The sequence below is a fragment of the Lepisosteus oculatus genome, chromosome 17 (assembly GCF_040954835.1).
Source record: "Lepisosteus oculatus isolate fLepOcu1 chromosome 17, fLepOcu1.hap2, whole genome shotgun sequence".
Taxonomy (NCBI): domain Eukaryota; kingdom Metazoa; phylum Chordata; class Actinopteri; order Semionotiformes; family Lepisosteidae; genus Lepisosteus; species Lepisosteus oculatus.
Window position 1 is genome coordinate 10,040,172 of NC_090712.1, and position 21,811 is coordinate 10,061,982.

Genomic DNA, 21,811 nt, shown 5'->3' on the forward strand with positions numbered 1-21,811 from the left:
AGATAAACATTCCCCGAGGGGATCTGGATTATTTTTGGAAGGAAATCCCCAGTGGTTGGCAGCAGCGAGTTACAACAGCACCCTGCCCTGCGAGCCGTTTGGCCCTGGAGTCAAATTCATGCCAGTAAGGCAAACATTATGCAAGTTAAATATTAGGGTGTGCACAATATGCTATATGTGACCTGGACTGCTTAATTGCAGGGCTTAGAGCAAACAAGATAAAATAAAGGCCATTATTCACTCACTGCCATGCCCCTTTGCCATAATAACTGAAAGAATAGTCAAAGTACACAGGAAGCAATGACCACAAGATCTGCTCAGGACTTTTCCGAAGAACTTAACCCTTCACAGCCCATGCTTCTTGCAGTGACTAAGACCTGCATGATTCAGAACTGAATAATGCAGTTGGTATGAGCAGATGAAAAGCATCACCAGCTAAGGGGATTTTGCACACAGGGCTGACTCCGCCTATCTTACAGTCACTTCCTTGTTCAAACTGGAGATGGGTGGCAGGACTGCAGCCCTGCCTACTGTACGTGGATGTGTTCCTCCCTGAGTTGTCTAAGCTGGCACTGTGCTGACCTGCTCCGCTCTGTCTCCTTGGTGCTGAAGCAGAGCCCTGCTGCATGTCACAGAGTGGCTGATGATTATCTATACCAGGGTCTCAAGGGTGCTTGGGCTTTGCTGGCAATCGGAGCTGAGCTGTTTGAGCTGATGGCTTTTAAAAGCGGTACAAGGCCAAGGCACGATTACCGGTCACTCACTATAAGCTGCTGAGGGCGGCCACATGATACCTTATTTTTCCACTGTGCCTTTTTAGCCACTATACCCTTGCAGAGGCTTGACAAGGTTATGCCAGTGTGTTCTGAGTATCTATTGATTTCCACCATCAAAGATCCCTGCAGTCAGTCAGGGATTTGCTGCTTCAGATAACACCCTGTCTTCATTCTTTAACTCTTCCTGACCCATGTCCTTCCCCCAGATTCAATTTCACTACCATTACTGTGTACAGGTCTGTACCCATTATTCTTTCATTATCACCAGGAATGCACAACTGCCATTTTTGGTCTTTTTTTTTAAAGATCATGTTAAACAATTTTTGCAGGAGTGTACTATTTGCTTCCCTGTCCTTTTGTAAAGGAATACGTGACAATTTTTACATGCCAAAAGATTCTTCTCCTGTCTAAAGATGATGATGATGGTGATGATGATTATTATGCAATAATTCAAAGCAAACACTATTCAGGATTTCACTACACAAATTGTAAAGCTGACCTTGCAATGCATTTTCAAAAGAATTTTACACCATTGTAAAAAGGGAGGGTAATGAAGATGTTATATTTACTTCACAATTAATTAAATTAAATATTTTGAACTATTTCCATTAAAGAGATAATGGTTGTATAAACTACTCTAGGGAATGTGTGGCTCTTTATTATTTTATCTTAATTCATACTTTGCTCTTAATGCAGAACACGTGTCATGTACACAGCTAACCATTTTCAGCACAATATACCTGCATTACTCACAGACAAAGCTCATTGGACTGAATTAAATAGACTTCTACAGACTTTACAATGGAATACGTCTCCTGGATGACCTGATTTCATCCACCCCATGGTGAAAATCTGCTGCAAATGCAAAAGGTCGTTGAAATTAGCTACTACAGCAACTCCTAAATGCTAAAAAATGTTTTCATTTCCAGATTTAGAAATTATTCATAAGATTTTTTTTTTCTTGGAATCGTTTACTGTTAGGATAAAAAAAAAAATTTGGTTTTATTATGCGGTTGCTTAAAAGTGACTCCCACCATGGATACTGGAGTGGATGGCTTATTGCCAAGGCCAATTGCAAGCCACCGTTGAAACCCGGGGGGTAGATTTTCATAAATTATTCATCATTATACAAAATAATCCTTCGTTGGATTGGGAAGGGGGTGGTGGGGTGTGTGTGTTGAGGATTCAATATAAATATGCTTTCTATTTCACTCAGGGTCCATCAATGAGATATTGTAAATCTATATACTGTAAGAAATACAAAAGATACTGCATAAATACAAGAATTTGCTACATAGATAAAGTGACCTTGCTTAGATTAATGAAAGTTTAGACCCAAACAGGCCCTGTTGACCCCGGCCAAGGATGTCTCAAGCTGGAATGATAAAAGCTTTGTGTTAGGCCAGTTCTGCACATTGGAATTGTCTGAGGTAGCATAGACAGCCAACAGGGCCAACAAAGCTGCCAAAGAGGATACTAAAGTTATAGAGTATTTTTCCATGGTCAAATTTGTCCTAATTCGTTCACTAATTGTACACATTTAAAATCACATTCATTCACTATTATGTTCTCCTTTCACAGAGTGCAATCCTCTGTTTAGACTTTCCATGCTTACCCGCCAGTGGTTGTTTGAAGTGTTAGTAAATTATGTGAAACAGGGTAAAAAGTCAGGGTAAAAAGAAAATCAGCCTATCCTGTTGCCATGCATTAATGAAGGTTTCCAAGTGTTAAAGGTTTGTGCCTATTTAAGCACTGTTATTCAACTGCTATTTGACTCAGGTATTCTTATTCTAAAACACATTATTCTTGCCAATGCATTCTTTAGAGGGATGATAACTGTAGGCCCACCCAAGATGGACAAAATTGAAATGTGTCTGGAATGAAGCCATGTCAGGGTATTCCTGCATCACTCATTTTCATGCCCTATCGACTGGGAAAGAAGTATAGCTCTAGTGAGAGAAGGTAGGCAGTGGAACCCAATATTTGCGTTATCCGGGGTAAAACAGAATCACTAAAAGAAAGAAGTCAAATAAGCTTTTATTTATCACCTCATACAAAAAAAGACCTTTCTCTGTAAAAGTTATAAAGGACTGTCCTCCAACTCAGACACCTTGAATACTCCTTCCCGATATTAGCTGTGTCTAGGCAATTGTGGACAATGGCAGACAAGTCAAGACAAGGAAACCTTGAGGGATTTTGCAGTTGGGTTACCTGGTCAAGGTGCAAAGGGCATGAAAAATGTGAGACTATTGAAGAGGATTAGAGAGGTTATTATGTGCAAAAAGGAAAGGTTACTATAATACTTTTATTCCCTGCTGTGTGAGCTATATTCCATCTGATGTAACAACAGACTAGCTGAGGTCACTCATTAAAAGAGCTTTAAGTGCTTCTCTTTAAGGTGGCATTTACAGTTTTATTAAGGTGGAAATTTCTGTTTTAATAACAAACTAATTTTCCCTCTATAATTGTTGCATTGGCAGCCATCTTCCCCTTGCATTGGTCTATCCTTCCCAAGCAGTGTTAAGAGTATAGAGAATTTGATTCTTTCTAAATCACATGAATATAATAATCATAATTTGTCACTGAGCATTATCCTTTATGATGGTTTTGAAAATAATTTACAAAGTAGTTAGCAAAAGCCTGCCTTAAAGATAAAAAAAACACATGGATTTCTATAAGAAAGTGCCAATAGTTGTAGTTGTAACAAAAAAAGGGCTCATATCAACTCTGTGAGAGAAGTCATTCCAGTTGGAAGGATAGAGGACAGAAATATAAATTCTGCTGACTCCTGCAGACATATTAGTAGTTTTGAGCTTTGGAAATGTATTTTGATGTCATGCCCTGTTTTTATGGCACAAAGAAAATAGCCACATTAGAATGATCTGCATTAACATAATGAAGAACATCTGAGCAGCCCCTCAGAATCTGGAGATTTGCTTTTTCGGGATGATCCTCTGTTTAGCATTTTTAATGAAAAACAAGAATTCTTTTTTCTTCCTGATTCTCCTTTCAGTAAACCCATACAGAACATGTTCCAAATACTGTTTTTTTTTTTAAGTGTAAAATTTCTCGGCCTTTTCAAGTTTTGAAATTTGTCTTTCATAAAACTGAATGCTAAGATAACATTAATGGATTATGAACGACAACAGTTTTCTACAAGATAACCACTGTCCTCTAATAATTTACTGTGGAAAAAAATGTCAAAAAAACATTTGTAATAGCAGTCTGTTAATCCACAAACATATTGCTATGGGCAAAATATTTTTAAATTGAGGAAAAAATTAAGAGTCTCCTCTTAATGCAGTCTCCTTTGTTTAGAGAAACCCAAACTAAAACCTGGAGTAAACATTTCACTGTGCTCTAGGAGGTAGTCAGTGTCATCAATAGTAGTGTCACAGGGAAATTAATATTGCAAAGTTATCCATAGGTGTGGTTTGGTGCAATACTTACTTGGATATAAAAGGACAACTGTATCAAGAACCCAGTTTCTCATTAATTTGTTTTTTATACTATTAGATGAAACATTTTGTTCAAATAGATGAAACATTTTACAAGCTCCTTTCTGAAAAAAAAAGTACTTTTCTAAATACTACTTTTCCAATTTGACAATTTGTTGGTTGAATAACAATGTGGTGAATCAAGCACTTAACAGAAATGTAATGGGAACAAAGCCTTTCCCCTGATTAATTTATATAATACATAAAAGCCCTGTGTTTATCCTATGTTTTTTTTTAAAAACAGCAAAACTCAATAGGGAAAATAACAGATGACCCTGTTTTTCCTTCAGAATAAAGGTTATAGCCTTTACTTTTTTAACTGAAAAGTTTTCGTTCTCTTTAAGTGCACCTCGGGATCCGTGTCCTGTGTGTGGGGATTTCTGCTGACCACAACACATAAATCTTTTGAGAAGCACGAAATACAATGTTAGCGGCACCCCCCCACTCCCCTCCAACCGACCCCCTCCAACCCGCGTCGTTTTTTTATTTTTTTCCCCCCTGCTTCAGTCTCATTCTGTGTGCGAGTGTGTGTTAAGTGCTGTTGAATAATAGTGACCTTTAATAAAGGATGGGATCCTGAGACTATTTTCCCAGACACGCAGTGACCTTTCAAACCAGACTGGGGTGAGGGGGTGTGGATTGTGGACTTTGAACCGGGCAGTTCCCGCTGTGTTCCTCTGTTTGCCAGGCTACTTTTTATTGTGTCACGGGGAGCGTTCTGTATGCAAAGCAGGCTGAGCTGCCAGCCTGAACCCTTGCAAATCAATTTGTCTGTGAAGGCGAGTCCACTGGAGTGAAAGATGGTAGAGCAGGACAAACTGCACCTCTCTTTGTGACATCATTGGCTTTGGCACTCATGTCAGTTATAACAACACTAATGGATTATCAAAAAAGGCAGAGTATTAACCCTTTCCCAACTGTATTTTATTGAAACCTTGGAGCAGAAGACAAAGAATGTGCTACACAGTCATGTCTAGTTGGAAATACTCTCTTTCTCAGTCTTTTTATTTAAAATCTTTGGATCCAGACAAATCAGCACATGTACAGTACTAGTCCGCTATGAATACCCATTGTTTAAGTACTCCAGCCGTAAAGAAAAGGTTTTCACATGCCCGTGAAATTCTGAATGGAAGATAAGGGTCTTGCCTCTTATATTCGAGGGAAAAAATGTGTTTGAGCCGGTTCATACGTTGAAGGTCACAAAGCATGTTTGCGTTGTTTTTGAAATATCTGTCCTCAGGAACAATACGATACAAATCTGAGTGGGCTGGGAGTCTAATTACATGACGCGCTTCTCGAACTGATGGGGAGGTCAGAAGTCACTTTGCACTTTTGATGAATTTATAGAAAAGCATGGTCTGAAACCAGAGTGGAAACCCTTTCCTCTAAATGAAAATCGGAAGCAGTGCAGGTGAACACATATTTCCCATTTTATCCTTCCGTTCACTGTAACAGAAAATCGCTGTAGCATTCAAAATGAAGAGCTTTATGGTATTCTTCAGTCTTTGTATATAAAAACTAACTGAAACAACACCATATGGGTACTTTCAAAAACAGGAGATCAAATAAGATGTTTAATCCATAGTTCTGCTACTTCCTTGGCTTCCAAATATATCAGACAGAATTTAATAAAAGTGGACAACGTTCAACAGAACACGCTGGAAGGATAGTGCCCCCAGGAACCTAGGAGAAATTTTTCCTTTCAAACTCAAGAGAACTTTTGCACACTTTGCATATTCTATTATAGTTAAATGTGGTACATATATATGCGGTTTGGAATTTGCATATTTTCATTACACAGAAAACATAAATTCAACATGGTTTTAAATTAATTTTCATAATACGGTATGTTAAAAATAAAGTACTTTTTTCATGTGAAGGGTCCAAGACGGAAGATATCGAAGGCCTGGCTCATTTGATTATGAAAATAATGGAGCTTTTTGAAAAAATGTTAATGTTACAAGTCTGCTTTTACTGCCTTTGTAACTGAACATTAAAATCATTTTGTTGTCTAATCTTGATGACAGCCCTTTCTTCTCTCTAGTTTACCTGGTTTAATTCAAGCAGCAGAAATTATGAGAGAAACTAACAAAAAGTAATAAAAATCCTGTGCAACCCTATGGATTACCTCATGCTCAGTAACAAAACAAGGATTAGAGGGCACAACTGGAAATCACTATGAAGTACATTTAGGAGTGAAAACAAGAGAAAACACTTTACACCAAAGATTATGGCTATCTGAAACAAGCTTGCCAGCCATACTGTTGAAGCCTATTCACATGCGATCCTTCCCCAAACTGAATAAGATCCCCAGATCAATAAGCTCTTAGCAACCAAATGAGCGTGATGGGTCAGATGGCCTCCTCTTATTTGTAACCTTTCTTATGATGTTTCTCTGCTCTGGTGTTCACTGACCAAGCAGGATTCACAATCAATAGTAATTGTCCAGTGTCCTTGCCTAGCCAAGCCTTTTTGTGCCCAGTGGAACTGAGGAGGACTAGTCTCTTACTACTCAATTTGCCAGCTTATGTGATTGCCTACTCTTTTAGGTTAAGCTAAAAAGCTTTGTTAAAATGTAGAGTCAAGCAATCCCATTCAATTTTAACTTGCCATCAAATAGAAAATTGTAAGCCTGTATAATACTCACTGTGGATCCCCACCTCAATCTTGAAATTCATTGTGGAAGTCAGTGATGTTGCAGTGCCTTGTTTCAACCTTCACAAGTGTACCATTTCAGTGAGGTGAGTCACTGAGAGACCTATTACCACGTATTAAGTAGTAATTGCCTAAATGTTCCTGGCAGTAACAGAATTTTTGGATCTCACCCAGCTGTGATGATCAATGCAGCTGAAGGACTGTGATGAATTTCACCTGGTTTATACTAGCTTTAATGTAAAAAGAATTCTAAATCCTCTGGGATCCATTGTGTCTCAGACAAAGTGCATTTAAACAAAATGACTATGTAATAGTAAATCTCACAGACCAAAATCTTTTTAATTGGAAATCTTTTAAAGAAATTTAAAGAGTTAGTATGATTTTCTCCATCACTAATGATATTTTCCAGTAAGTTTTATGTTGAAGTGCATGGAAGAGGGCCACAGGTAAAGCAAGAAAGCTGAATATTTTCTATTTTGTATTACATAGGGGTAATAAATTAATGTATTTATAAATATAAACTTGTACACCTCTTACGATCTGCAGTAATAATACTTAAATAAAAGCTACCAAAAAGATACTTTAAACAGGTAAAATAACAATATGATATGACATAATGTCATGCAATACAGCATAGAAATATAACAATGAGTAGGTATATCTTTTAAACTAACTAGATTAATCAATTCATTTCAACAAGGCATTTTATAAAAGCACTGTTTGTACCCCAAATCTGAAATCATTTGGTGTTTAACTCAATTGCAACTTGTGTTTAGTAAAATTAAACGTTTTTGTTTTGCAGCATGCTGTGTAACACAAATGAAACAAATGTGAAGTTCTGTCTTGGACAACAGAAGAAAAAAATATTTGTAGACAAAGAAGAAATTTAAACTTGCATCCTTAGTTTTAGTGTTTGTCCAAATGTCTGCCTTCAAACCTTCAACAAGGTTGCTGTCACTCATCACAAAAGGCTGACAATTTGTCTAATAAGGGCCAATCTATCTGGTGGTATTAAGTTGCTGTTGAGTTGTGCAGGTCATATTCAGACTGACGACGTGTACCATGGTTGTTTCAAATCTAAAAATCTTCTTAAAGAAACATTGGACTTCTGTTTGTCTCTCTTTGTCACCAGTATTGTTAGTGGCTGAGGCTACAGTTACAGTTGGTTAAACTTCCCTGTGAAATCAAAAATAGCAATTGCCAGTGATGACAGAAAATATGACTTTTTGACGTTGGGCCCAGAGAAGTCACAAAAGAGATTCTCACATACAGTGTTCACATCCAAACCTTTTCTGCTTGTAGTACCAAGCTACAGGGTTGGGAAAACAGAATTCTAATCAAGCTAATGGCAGATGTCGTGGAAAAGCATTTACAGAATATACCATTCAAGGACATAACGTATAATGAATGTTGCAGGACTTTAATATGCATGAACTTTTTTTGTTGATTTCCATTTAGTTACTGACATTTTCTGGGAATACACATTCCTCTTAACCTTTGAATACTACCAAACTACCACGCTATTTACCCTTGTAGGTTATTAATGACCTTTGTTAGTCACATTGAATAATCATGTCATTGAATAATTCTATATGCTACACCTATTACATTGTCATTTTCTGAAAAAGAAGTGCAATTAATTTTTCTATGTGAATGTATAGTTTATTATTTTCTGAAAAGGTAACCTTGGCGTGCACTGCATGCATACTGTATGTTGAGTTCATCAATTTAACTGGCAATACCCAAACATTATAATATTCTCTCAAATATATTGTGCTGTTTACATTTTGAGCCAAAATGTATTGAGTTTTGAATAAAATATTAATATCCATGCTATCTGCCAGCAGCCATATCACCCTGCAATTCTCAAGTGGCTACCCACTGAAGCTAAGCAGGATTGAGCCCGGTTAGTACCTGGATGAGAGACCTCCTTTAAAGCTATGGTTGCTCCTGGAAGTGGTGTTAGTGGGACCAGCAGGGGAGTGTCCACCCTGCAGTCTGTGTGGGTCCTAATGCCCAACTATAGTGGTGGGGACACTATACTGAAGTCTTTCGGATGAGACGTTAAACCGAGGTCCTGACTCTCAGTGGTCATTAAAGATCCCTGAGCATTTCTCAACAAGTGTAGGGAGTTATCCTGGTGTCTGGGCCAAATTTCTCCCCTGAGCCTTTACTGTGGCCTCCAAATTGTCCCCATGTATGATGGGTTTGCACTTGCCCTGCGATGGACTGGCACCCTGTCCAGGGTATACCCTGCCTTGCGCTCGTTGCTTGCTGGGTAGGCTCCGGCTTCCCACAACACCCTATGGTATAAAGTGGTTTGGCAAATGACATGACATCCATGCCATCTCTAATTTCCAAAACAAGTGGTTACAAAACAGCAGTACTTTGTGTTAAAAACTGTAATGAAATAGCAACAGAAATATAAATCTTGCTCCTTGAGAGCCATCAGTTTATGTGTACGCAGCATGAAAACTATTGAAGTTTTTGTGTACAGTATGTAGCTGATGTAGAGACCTAAAGCCTACAGAGGCTAAAAAGTACATTTAATGAAGTCCTTAAATTTCAGATCTAGGAAACTTGAGTTTATAAATCCAATACAAAGCTGAGGCTCTCAAAACAAAATTGACCTCCTTGTCAAGGATGTCAAAGAGAAAGCTTCAGAACTGGAGCAGTGTGTCTTAAGGTGGAACATATAACAGACCATGTGCACCAGAGCTGCCAGGACCGCATTGGCATTGTTGTTTGAGTTTAACGGTGAAGTGACATTACAGGCCACAAAAATATTTCTTGCTGCCAAATGCAAATTCTGTATTTTTATGCACATTTAAATAATTTTTGAACCCCTGCCATGTCAATGATTTTTAAATCCACATTTTAATGGCCTTGGTTTGACTTAAAAGTGTATTTGAAGAGATACCAGATTAGCTAAAAAAATCCCGTGGCCAAATTTCAAGACAGTACTTATTACAGTATTTACATCACAGTCCTATAATATTTTGTCATTGTGATTCAGAGACAGAATTCTCAAAAAGCTAACTTCATGTTTCTTAGTTATGTTACCTGTTGTCATTTTAGAGAGAAAGACATTTTCCCTGCCTTACCTCAACTTTTCTAACACCCAACACATTTATTTATGTAATGCCTATATCTTCACTGTTCTGTCTGAAGACTGAAGACGCTTGAAAGGCTTTTCAGTAAAAGAAATACAATAAATGTTGTCATAATGCTATTTGTTTGTCATTTTCAGCACTTGTCAGGCACGTCTCTTTAAGGTGTTTATGAGAACATACAGCATGTAACAGATACATTAGACGATTTAAATATCTAAAAACTAAGTAGGTAAATAGTTAAAATTATAGTTCGCACAAGCTTGGTTAAAAATGCTTTTTTTCCTCTCAGAATGGACTTATCTATTACAAGTAAGGCTTGCTTGTACAGACAGCTTATCTTTGAGGAGTAGTACTGCCCAAACTGAAGATGGCTGGTCAGATATCTGTAGCTGAAAAGTTAGCCTCAAACACTGTCTTATGACAAATTTAAAGAGCCAAGAATGAAATATTCTTGAGTTCATATATTTTTCTGGTAAAGAAATATTAATGTACAGTATGTCCTATTACAACTATACAATTAAGCAATGTAGAATCCATTGATTGATATACAGTATTTCATTTGTTAGTATACTTATTGCTGTCTATGTAAACAGAATATTTTAGAAAAACCTCATTGTGCTCTGTAACTGACATTTAATGAATGTGCAATAACACAGATATTAACATCAATCAATTAATTAACTATATATTATTATATAAAATAATTGATCATATTAATAACATTGAGTTCATATGTTACGGATTACAAAGACATCTTTCACGTACCTACCAAAATATAATGTCATTCACAAGTGAAATTAAAAGGCCTTTTTTTAACAAATCCATTTCAATGTAGTTTAAACAGTGAAGAAAAAAGGCAAAATGCAGAAATGGTTTGCTGAAAAGCATGCAGATAGGCTTTTAAGAATCGAAAAGAATGATGCAATTTTTGACAACCTCCACACATGTAAGCTATGATTGGTTATCTTCGGGTAACAGATTTTGTTTTTGGAGCTTTGGTGCTACAGTTGTAAGGAGAAGTCAAAACCAGGGTGATAAAGTAGGGGGTTTGGTCATTTTTCGATGGTTTGAGAAGTGCTGAGGGTCAGCAGTGTTGAAGTGATAAGGAAATTCGTGGAAGTGTGGGTTGGCCGTTATATTTTTTTACTTTTTCCCCTCAGTTACACAAGAGTCCGTGGTCAGTAATGTGAGAGTGATAAGGAAATTAGTGACAACTTCACTATTTCAGATAAGAAATAATTGCCGTCCCCTTTTTTAAAGGTATCCTAGCCGTTGAAAGAAGAATGATTGTATAGTTCTGACATTTACTACCTTTGACAATGGCTTGCAATACACTGTATGTCACCAATAATCCAGACTGCTTTTGTGACAACTTTATATCTTATTTGCTAAGAGTTTGCTTTAATAAATTAAACAAGAAAACAAAAAATGATTTTTAATAACTTAACTCTCTTAACTTCCACAGAGCAAAGGTCTCAGGCAACTCAGTGTTCATACCTGTGAGATCATCATGTTTTTGCGTCTGGACTTTAAAGAATCACATATCTGCTGCAATTCCACGCTGTTTTCAGTTTATGATAAGACAGAGCCCTCCTTTTATTACATTTTATTTTTATCTGAACCAATGGTCCTTATTTCCTTCCTTTTGAAAGAAGCATGTGCTCTTTTGTATTTTATTTTTAAGGCCTGAGTTCTAGACTATTTTCTTATGTAGATGCATGACTGCGTACTGTGGTCATTAAAGTCTAAACTTAAAGCATTAGTTCCTGAAATTGAAAATGGCAAACATCTGCTAAAGACCACTATATATAGAGAAAAGTACTGTATGTAAAAATATCAAAGCTAAATCCCTGATGTTTGATATGAATCCACATTTATTTACACATTAAGTGTATATACTGTACTGTATATGAAACATTATATTTTTTATTTTAAGAACATTCACTGTAAAAGAAATCTTACACTGTTCCTTGTCAACAGGCATCATTTATATTTTAAAAGAAACTAAAGAACACACACAAAAAGTAAAACACACTTTAAAAAATCTCTTTTAATATCCTTATCGGCTTTAGATTTCATACTTATCTAGTCAGCCAGCAAGTTCTGTAACTGACACCAGAGCTACATGTCACAAAAAGTTGACTGTACTTGTCAACTTTCAGTTCTTTCATCTTTTTCTGCAGGTTTCTGTAGGTCTGGATGTTCTCCTGCTCTTTGGGGAATGGAATTGGATGTTGTTATCTGTAGGGTAAGAAAAGAACAGACTGTCACACAGAAATCCATCTATCCAAAATTGCTTTTATTTTAAAAATGAGAAGTGGCCATATATGCACTCAGTGCTGTAAGTTAGAATGGTTTTGTGAGGATGTTATGTATGCTGTATGGACATGACCTCTCCTACTTCAGAGAGTATTTGTGCGTTTCTGGAGGCTGTGGAGAAGCTGAAGAGTGTGTAGTGTGCGCTCATTGTCCCACTGGTGTTTTTGAGAGAGGTTAAAAAAATAGACTTACTCATTTGAAACCAGTCAATGAGTACATTTTCAGTATAAAACATACATTCAAATGTTTTCAAAAGAATGAATAAATAATTAAATAAGAACCAAAACAAAAAGAGGTGAAGCACAAAATAATTGTTTTAATTTGGGAGACAAATAAAAAAAAAGCTGAGTGAATAATATCTGTCAGTCTTTCTAACCATCCTTTCATACATGGTTTCTGATTAAGAATAGTGAAACCATCGTACACTGCGATCTGTGTGAAGAAAATGGACATTTTTGGCTTGTTACAAAAGCAGTGGCAATGACAGGACAGGTTTTGTGAATGCTCTGTGGAAAAGCACACAAAGATAATTCACTAGGAATAACAACACTTGAGAATTAAGCAAATTGAAAGGTTTACTGAGTCTTTTAGTCACAATACATTTAGTTTAACCCGCTTCAGGGGACTGGGACCCCTCTGTGGAGTGAGGAGTGACCAAGGGGCAGTCGCACAGGTGGAGACAGGATGGAGCTAGGATGCTAAAGATGCATGGGAGGGACAGAGGGGATTACTGTATGTATTGTATTTACAATGTTTAGGAGAGGAAATGATGTCAAGACTGATTATGAATGACTGTCAACTGAGTCTGATTGCACTTGGCGGTTGTCATTCCTTCCAAACGTTTGTTATAATCTTAATTTTAAAACTTTGAGCAATAATTTCTGATGAAATTATTAAAGTGCCCCAGATTACAGAGCACACGTATACAGATGATTTAGAGAAATTGTGTTTATTTTATATCAGTGATCAGACTGTGTAGTACAGGAGTGATTATTAGAATTCAGAAAACTTGTTTAATGTTTTATTAACCAAGACTTAAGGCATCCACTTTTCTCCCTCACTTCAACGTGTGTGACAATTCTTCCCTGCTAACAATATTAATGCTGATCTTATCTATTACCAGAACATTTGCCAGAAATAACGCTGCTAAGAAATATTAGCACATCATAGTGTTCATTTTTTTTAAAACAAAAATCTCACACATTCTAAGTGTAGATGGCTTTTTTGTTTAGAGCAAATGCACATGTATTCAATTACAAGTGTCAGAGCAACAAATTACTGATAACCATAGACTGGCAAACACTAAAATGAAATGTTTACACATTTAATTGCTCCAGAAGAAAGCTTTAATATTCCTATGAAGCTGTTGTTTTGAAAAACAAAACATTTACTCTACATAGTATATTTACATATTAATGCAAATCAAAGTTTTCTCTCAGAGCAATAGAGTGTGAAGTTATTTCCTCTTGCTAACAGCATTATATCATTAGGAAGTAAAACACCATCTAATGTTTTTGTTTTTTATCACAACACATTCTTTCATAGTGCTTGTAATAATGCATTAGAGTATTATCTTACAGTATGGTAACCATTGTTTTCTTTGCAATTCAAATATGTACCACAGTTCATGCAATCAAAATTCACTGGCACATTACTTATTGAGCATTAAGCGAATCTTTCTTGTTATCCTATGTCATACTAACAACAGTCAAAATGTTTATTATATACCCATAAAGTTTGCGAAAGCATGGTGAATCTATGTATCTGTGCATGTTTGAGACATTTTGAAAAACATTGCACACATCATTATATAAAACTGGGGTCTTATGCACAATCACTGGGAAGTCCATGGGTTGGACAGTTTCTATATGAAATTGGACAAAGTCAATCCTCTAACATGAAGGATTGAGACTTACAAGATAACTTGGAAAAGCATGCCCTGTGTTCTCTTTTAAGTCATGCTGCACATATAAATTCAAGAGAGAATTTAGATTTTTTTAAAACAGAATCCTAATACACTGTGCTAAAATGCATTAAAATCCAAGATATTAGTGGCTCAGCAGGTAAGATGCCTGCCCTCTGGAGAACTTTGACCTGATAGAGAGCTCTGCCATTTTCTTGAGGCTCCTGCAGGGAGGAGGAACAGTAAACTCTGGTCAGTGGATCATGACCAACGTTACTAATTCTACCAGCCTAGTTCCCAGGTGAAGTGCAGAGGAAGTTAGATTAACTTCCGTCATGAAAGTACGCTCATGTATCGTCATGCAGGACTTCATGGAAGGTGAACTATTTATGTGTGGGACTTACATGACTTACTGAGACACACCAGATGTGCTTCACTATTGATATTCTAACACCTCCAGCTGTGGAAGTCTGCCTGCAACTATTCAATATAAGACTGATACAGACGTATCTTTTAAATGGGGGCAGTAATGACTTTTAATGAAATTGGGGTTTGTAATGAAAGTTCGGGAGAAAGACAGACCAGTCTTAACTATTAAGGTATAAATATGGCCTTTAGTCCAATCTGATCCAGACTTTGATGCCCTAATACCAATGTACCAGTCATTTTACTGCTGCTTCTCCTACCTGTGGCTTTTGAGAAACCTTTGGGGCTGTTTCAGTCAGTGCTCTGCGCTCTAAACCATTACTTTCTCATCCTGATTTTGTTTAACTGAATCCTGAAACTGCACTGCAAACATTTTTGATCTTGGTTTAAACATCATATATTTTCCTGAAAACCGTAAAAAGAAATTCGGTGCTGCTTTGAACTTGCTTTCAAGTTTTCACCACTATTGTGCAAGCTTTCCTCTAGCAGGGCATTCCTCTGCCATCTCTTTCTCTCTCTGCTGCTTGACAGATAAACTCTGTATTCAGATGCTCACTGTGTGAGATCAATCAAGGACTGGGATTACGAGCTCAAGATATACCTGCTCAAGTGATAGTCTTCAAAACTCATCAACTTATTGAAGACTTCACTGTTGCAATGGATTTAACTGTCAGCAACTCAGGTGAAGAACTCTTTCAAGACACCAGTGATCTCTAATGCCCCACTGCACTGAGTTCTCCAGTTCCTCCAGTTTTGTTTCCACCTGAGATCATTTCTTAATGTTAGTCTAAATGATTAAAATACAGAAACTGGAATATTTCTCTTTATTCAGTCTTACAGCGCGTCATTCATCTCCTAGCATGGTAGTAAGCTTTTAAACCTTCTCCCCAACTGACCGACTGCATGAATGCTTGTTTTTTAAAGTTCTTACACAATCACAGTTACTTCTTTTCCTGCTACACCTGCAAAAGCCTTCTACGTATCTGTTTTCCATGCTGTGGACACTAAGGACACACAGGTCCAAGCCTTCTCGATCAGGCCATAGCCAGACACAGTAGTGTCTCAGCCTGCAAGTACTTCCATATGGATGCCCTGTCCAGTCTATCTCACTTTCATTTCCATGTGGTTCAGTATTTCTCTGTCCTATCAATCTTTCCCAGCTTTCTTTTCACTTTACATCAGAGGCTCACTCAGTCTGCCCACTGTGCCAACTATCTGCAGCTATTTAATGTTTTCTCTCCCATTAAACTTGTACTTCAAGTGTTAAATACCAGTCTTCATTGCAATAAAGTGACTGGGTTTGTCTGGAACTACAGAATGTCCAGAATGTCGTTTTTTTTCTTTTCAGCATGCATTTCTAAATGGTAACGCTTTATTGTTAAGGTGCTTTTTGTATGGTTAACATTTATATTGTACTTTGTCCATGTGGCTTATTCTTGTTGAAGTGCCTCTTCCTCATGACCAGGCCACCACCATTCAAACTAGGTGGGTGAAACTAAACAAACATTTAATTTAGATTACTCAAACAGACAAATGTGTTCTCTCTTCATCACAGACATACTGTATTACCGGATTTATCTGTAATATCATATAGTGAATGTTAGTCTTCTCCTACTCTTGTATGGGAATGTCTATGTTGAATTCTTGAGCTTTTTTATTCTGCATTGCTGTGTGTGTGCATCAGTTTGCTCTGCCTCCATGCAAGGTCAGACTGTTGTCTCTTAAACATAGCCATCATATCCACACAGTTAATGTTCTGTCCTTATTGCACTCATATCTGAATTGAAATTTGTCTTCTGCTGCTGACCTGGATTTAACCAAACTTCAGGTGAAAGACTAGTCCAGTAGATCCCGGCTTTTATTGCACTAACATCTCTTGTCCACCCCCTTTTACTGCCACTAAGTCAGCAGCTCCTTGGTATGAAAAGGAGCCTTGCAAAGCAGTTGCCTGTGTAACCAAACAGGTTGAAACCATTTTGTTAGTTAGTGTTGTGTCTTAATTGATTTCGTATCTGTATTGAAGTTTGTCTGTTACTTTGCTCCAGTTTGCTTCTGGATCAATTCCTGCACATTGTTTTAGACTGCGTGGAAAAACATTTAGAAATAACAGGATGTACCAATGATGCATCTTCAAGATGGATATTATATTTAACACATTGCGGCTCCTGTCTTCGTAATTCTTTCCTTAGGAGATCAATGGGTGAAGCAGGTTGGAGAGTGGTGCAGAAACCAAATGTAAAAAATAAGGCAGTCACCTCCAGCAGGGCTTGGTAAATGTGCTGTTTCTTTGCTGAATCTCTGAAAGATTACATCATCATTGGGCTGCATACGAAAGCAGACATACTGTACAGATAAATTAATACATTTCTTGAATATTTATAAAGCACTATTATTAAGCTTATATAATATGGAAGTCGTAAGAAAAACAATACAGTAGAAAGGCATCTATACATAATACTAATCAAGGGGTTAAAAATGTTTTGAAACTAGACAATCTTCATCACATAACCTTGTAATTTGAGTTAGAATTTAACTTTAGTAAAAATCACATTTTCATTAGCTTGTTATGCCCAATTAAATGAGAGAACAATTTAGAAATCACTGTGGAGTGGATGAATTGGATCAAATAGCAGATTTGTAATCTTGTGTTCAAGAATGAAATCTAGCTACTGTCCAGCACCACTTACACACTCATAAAACAGACAAAACCTGTAACTGCCATCAAAGAAAACCAAAGTTTGCCATATAAAAAATATTTTACAAAAAATAAATTACAAAAGTCATTTTAATACATGTTTAACTATGTGAACCTTTAACATGCATTTATCAGGCATTGAAGAGGCACATGTTTAATAAACATGGATTTTAATTGCGTATAAACACTTTTATTCATTTTAAAATAGGGAAAAAAATGCTTTCTGTATAAAGTATACTTTTGTATAATTATCGTGTGGATTCCCAAATTAGATTTCATTTTACTCCTCTGCGTCTTGGTCAGGCCAAAAAGCTCACAAAAAGGAACCACTCAAGTTCAGACACATCACAGGCTTCTTGTAAAATAGCCCCAGCTCACGAAAACGTACAGTTTCTGGAACTCTGCCCAGTGTACCAGTGGAACTTGTCTGGAAAGCTTTCAGTTAAAAAGCCACTTTTGGTGGGAGTGGGGTTGGTGAAGCTGCTGTGAAGGGTCAGAACTGCTAAAATAAATAATGGTTTGGGTAGAGAGAACCATTCCTGTAATTATATCTGTCAGTTGACATATAGCCAGTGAAAACCGCCAACTTTAATGCTCCCTGGTCCCCCCCCCCCCCATTCAGTACTTCATGGGTGGCACAAGAGTAGTATTATAACAGCCCTGCTGGCACACTCACCTGGTCACCCTTAGGTATTAGGCACACCAATAGGGGTCTATCATACACATTTCACAGGAAAACAGACAACACAGACCGCTCGTTCTCCATAGCTAACATTTTAGTTGTGCAAATAACCATACTAGTTGTTTTTCTTTTGGTTCTTATTAAAATGTCTAAACTTATGATGCTCTGCTTTTGTAAAACAGTTCTCTTGAATTCTGCACTTGAAATTCTAAGCAATATACAAGGGCACATTAAGCCACAGACTCTGGCTGGTGTAGCAGCTTTTAATATGTTTGCCAATTGTGTTCACATGCCAGTAGTTGTTGGTTCTACTACAGAATCTGCTAATACATAGTGGGGCTGAGAAGGAGACAGTCTGTGTCTTTTCTTATTAATGCTTGTGTCTTTGGATCAAAATATACCAAATATCAAAATGTGGTATATAAAAAAATAAGAAAATAAAACTTCACTATTAAATATGTTCCACCAAGATTTTGAACTGAAAATTGGACCAAGATCTCATATTCTGCATAAAGAATCTTATAAAAGAATGTGCAAAATAGGCAAAAATAGGAAACATTTATACAAAGATATATCAGGGCATATAATTTATCAAAAAATCTGGAGGAGAAAGAATCTCTCTTTTAGCTTTTGTTAAGTTGATTTAAGTTCAGATTGAGTTTCACACACATAAATCAGCTCTTTGCAGGTAATGCAGTTATGAAACTCACTTTAATTCATTAATGATACACCAAGCCATGGGGGTTTATGAGAGGAAAGATTAAAAAAGAGAGAGATTTAAGTCTTATCATGTTTATTCTTAGATTTCACAACACAGGAGGCATATTGAAACCCAACTCCCCTCTGTGCTTATTCCCCTCAGGGTGTGAGCTATAACTTCCCACAACCTGCCAATCTACTTATCAACTAAAAGGAAAGAAAAGGGGCTTTCCAAAGGATTTTCATTTTCTCAGTTTTTCTATAATTTGTTTATTTATTTTCTCCATATAGAACAAAAAGACTTAATAATGTCGCTTGTCACTAGCGATAGCGATGTCATTATTGCAACTGTCAGTAATAAACTAAATTGCCATTTTGAAAAGTAGTGATGCACATCAGCATTCTTTTTCTGTGGGGATGTCTTAAAAGTACAAGGGGTAGCTTCTAGAAATTAGCACAGTATTTGAAGGCTGTTAGTGGCAATACAGGTCATACAGTGTTACCTGTTTGATTGAATAAAAATCTCAGCGAGATGCCTGGGGTACTCTTTTCCACTCCTGTACAAGATGAGTCTAAAATTATCTAAATTTGTTTGATGGCACATCACAGACTATGCCTATGTTACAGTCACCAGAGGTGTTCAGTCTTTTGGAGAGATGAGGTCTGGCAGGCAGACACTGTTTTCATGTACTGTATGTACATTAAACTCACCATATTGATTTAAACACTTCATTTTATCTAATTAGAAAACACACCTAACTTGATGATGTCTCTTAAACTCCTCTAAAGTCTTGGGACTACTGTAAGTCTCTTATGATTACACACTCTCCCACACTCTCCCCACCCCATCTGTCTGAGGGTGGCAACTTAGGTTAACCAGAACAGGGATAGTTCCATAGTACTCTCAGCAGCACTGGTATCAAATATGGCATCCAGTGTTTTCAATATTACCAAAACCACAATGGTAAAACAGCTTCTCACTTAGCAATAATTCTGATCTTCACATCCTAACCTGTGCCGTTTTTGAAGGACATTATTTCTACACCATTTTGACCCATCTTTTCATATTTTCGAAGCTTACATTTCTCTGGCTGTTGAGACATCTTTTTCCAGATGCAATTGGAATGCGCATTCTGCCTGACATTGGATTTATGAATCTTCAAATTCATTTTTGTCAATCTGGGCATCATTGTACAGATTAAGAAGGCAGAAAGACAATTATAAATCTAAGCTTCTTATTTGTTACACACTGCCAGGCATACAGTACATTAAAATCCAATCAATTAAGATAATAAAAATAAATAGGTGTATGCATATATACATTTGTTTTTATAGCTCATTTAAACCTGGCTTTAAGCCAAGGTGAGTGCAAACATGTCTGTATGATGTGCTGTTTTTTTTAACGTGGCTAACTTATACAAAGCTTATGAGGAGACCACCAAAGCCTGTTTTGTTAAATTCAAATTCTGGGATACTGACCTGACAGCCTGGAATCCTGTGCTACTAGCCAATCAAATAGTTTCTAGATGACAAAGATTACTAGGATATGGTTTTATTTATCTAACCACGCTATTCCAAAATGGACTGTGAGCCTAGAACCTTAGCCAGAATGTTAGTTCCAGTTACAGTGGTAAATCTTTTTTCAAAGGTTTGCTATGGCTTCCCTAAGGATCATGTACAAACTGTACAGTGTGTCCTCTCTCTTTACTTTTCTGCAGTTTCCTATCAGTCAGGGGGAACAGAAATAATTTAAACTCAATGCATATTGCAAACGGTTTGGTCACTGCCAGAACTCAGTGTAATGACACATTATTTTTCTTAGTGACCCAGTCGGCTGGCACTCTATTATAAATAGCCTGAGCATGAAGAAAACTTAGCAAGTGTCTGGAAATATGCATGCCTTCAAATCAGTGTGAGGGCTTTCCAAATTTGAAATAAGAGAAAAAAATCCCTCAAGGTAACAGAACACTTTCTGCATTATTTAATATTTAATCAGTTAGAAACCATTTATTGTTTATTTTTTAAAAAGAAATTCATGATGAAAAAAATCGAAAAATCTAAAATACTTGAGGGTCGTCATGGTTTTGAGTTTTCTTGCACAGATTCTAGATTTAAAATAAAAGACTAGAGGTCACATTAATGAGTTGATATTCTTTTTACATTAAGAGGTATTTTACAGGGAAGCAGTTATTGTGGCTTGAATTGGACAACTTAAGTTACTGTTTGTCAGACAAGCCTGTTTAGTAAGATACATTTTGTAACGGGCAGATATCCTGAATCCTGTCAGGGTCTATTCAAGCCGGACAATTAGTCAAAAAAGTTTCAGCAGCTAGAATCACAAATTTTTCTTTGTCAATCATAATTTATCTTCTTCTATGAGTGCCAGCAAAAGATTCATAGGGAGTCCTAAGAAGTTTACTAGAATTTTCCGAAGAAGCAGTACTTTATTTTTTCCAGCACTTTGTATCTTGATTGTTCCTCTTGTTAAAGCACTTGGAGGACCATGACCTGTATACTTTTAACTTAAACTATCAAGTAACAAAATAATAAGTGACAGTGCTCTCGCATGACAAAGGAATATTCAAAACAAAATTATAATCACCTTTCTTCATGCACCTCCTTGCTTCTTGACGCAGTTAAGTAACAAAGTGGCCTAACATAAAAAAAAACCTGCAGTCTTTATCCCAAAAAAGAAAACTTTAGTCTCAACAAAACACTAGAGCAAAACATCTCATTCTAACTGTAGTATGAGGTTAAGCATCATGTCTTTAAACAGACATATTAGCCTCAGATATTCAGTTTCTAAAAAATAACCCCCCCAAAACAAACAAAAGCCATATTATTTAACACCATCAATTGATGGAAAAACACATTCCAAAAGAGTATTGGGTGGATTTGTACTGGATGAGCTCAGTGATGTCCGAAATTCATAGTTTAAAACATTTTCCTATAGACTGTCTGGGTTTGTTTATCTTAGAAACATCTGCTGGCAAAAGCTACAGGCCTCACTTTCCACTTATTTTCCAACACTTCTGCTCTGGTGATG

The 21,811-nt window shown here is 36.8% G+C and overlaps 1 long non-coding RNA gene across 1 annotated transcript in view; it reads right to left on the minus strand.

Annotated features, from left to right (window-relative positions):
* Positions 1-12,071: 12,071 nt before the first annotated feature.
* LOC138223889 (uncharacterized) overlaps positions 12,072-21,811 on the minus strand; it is a 455,431-nt gene continuing 445,691 nt past the window's right edge. The window contains exon 10 of the long non-coding RNA XR_011182303.1: positions 12,072-12,282. This is a non-coding gene — a long non-coding RNA (uncharacterized lncRNA). The remainder of the gene's footprint in view (positions 12,283-21,811) is intronic.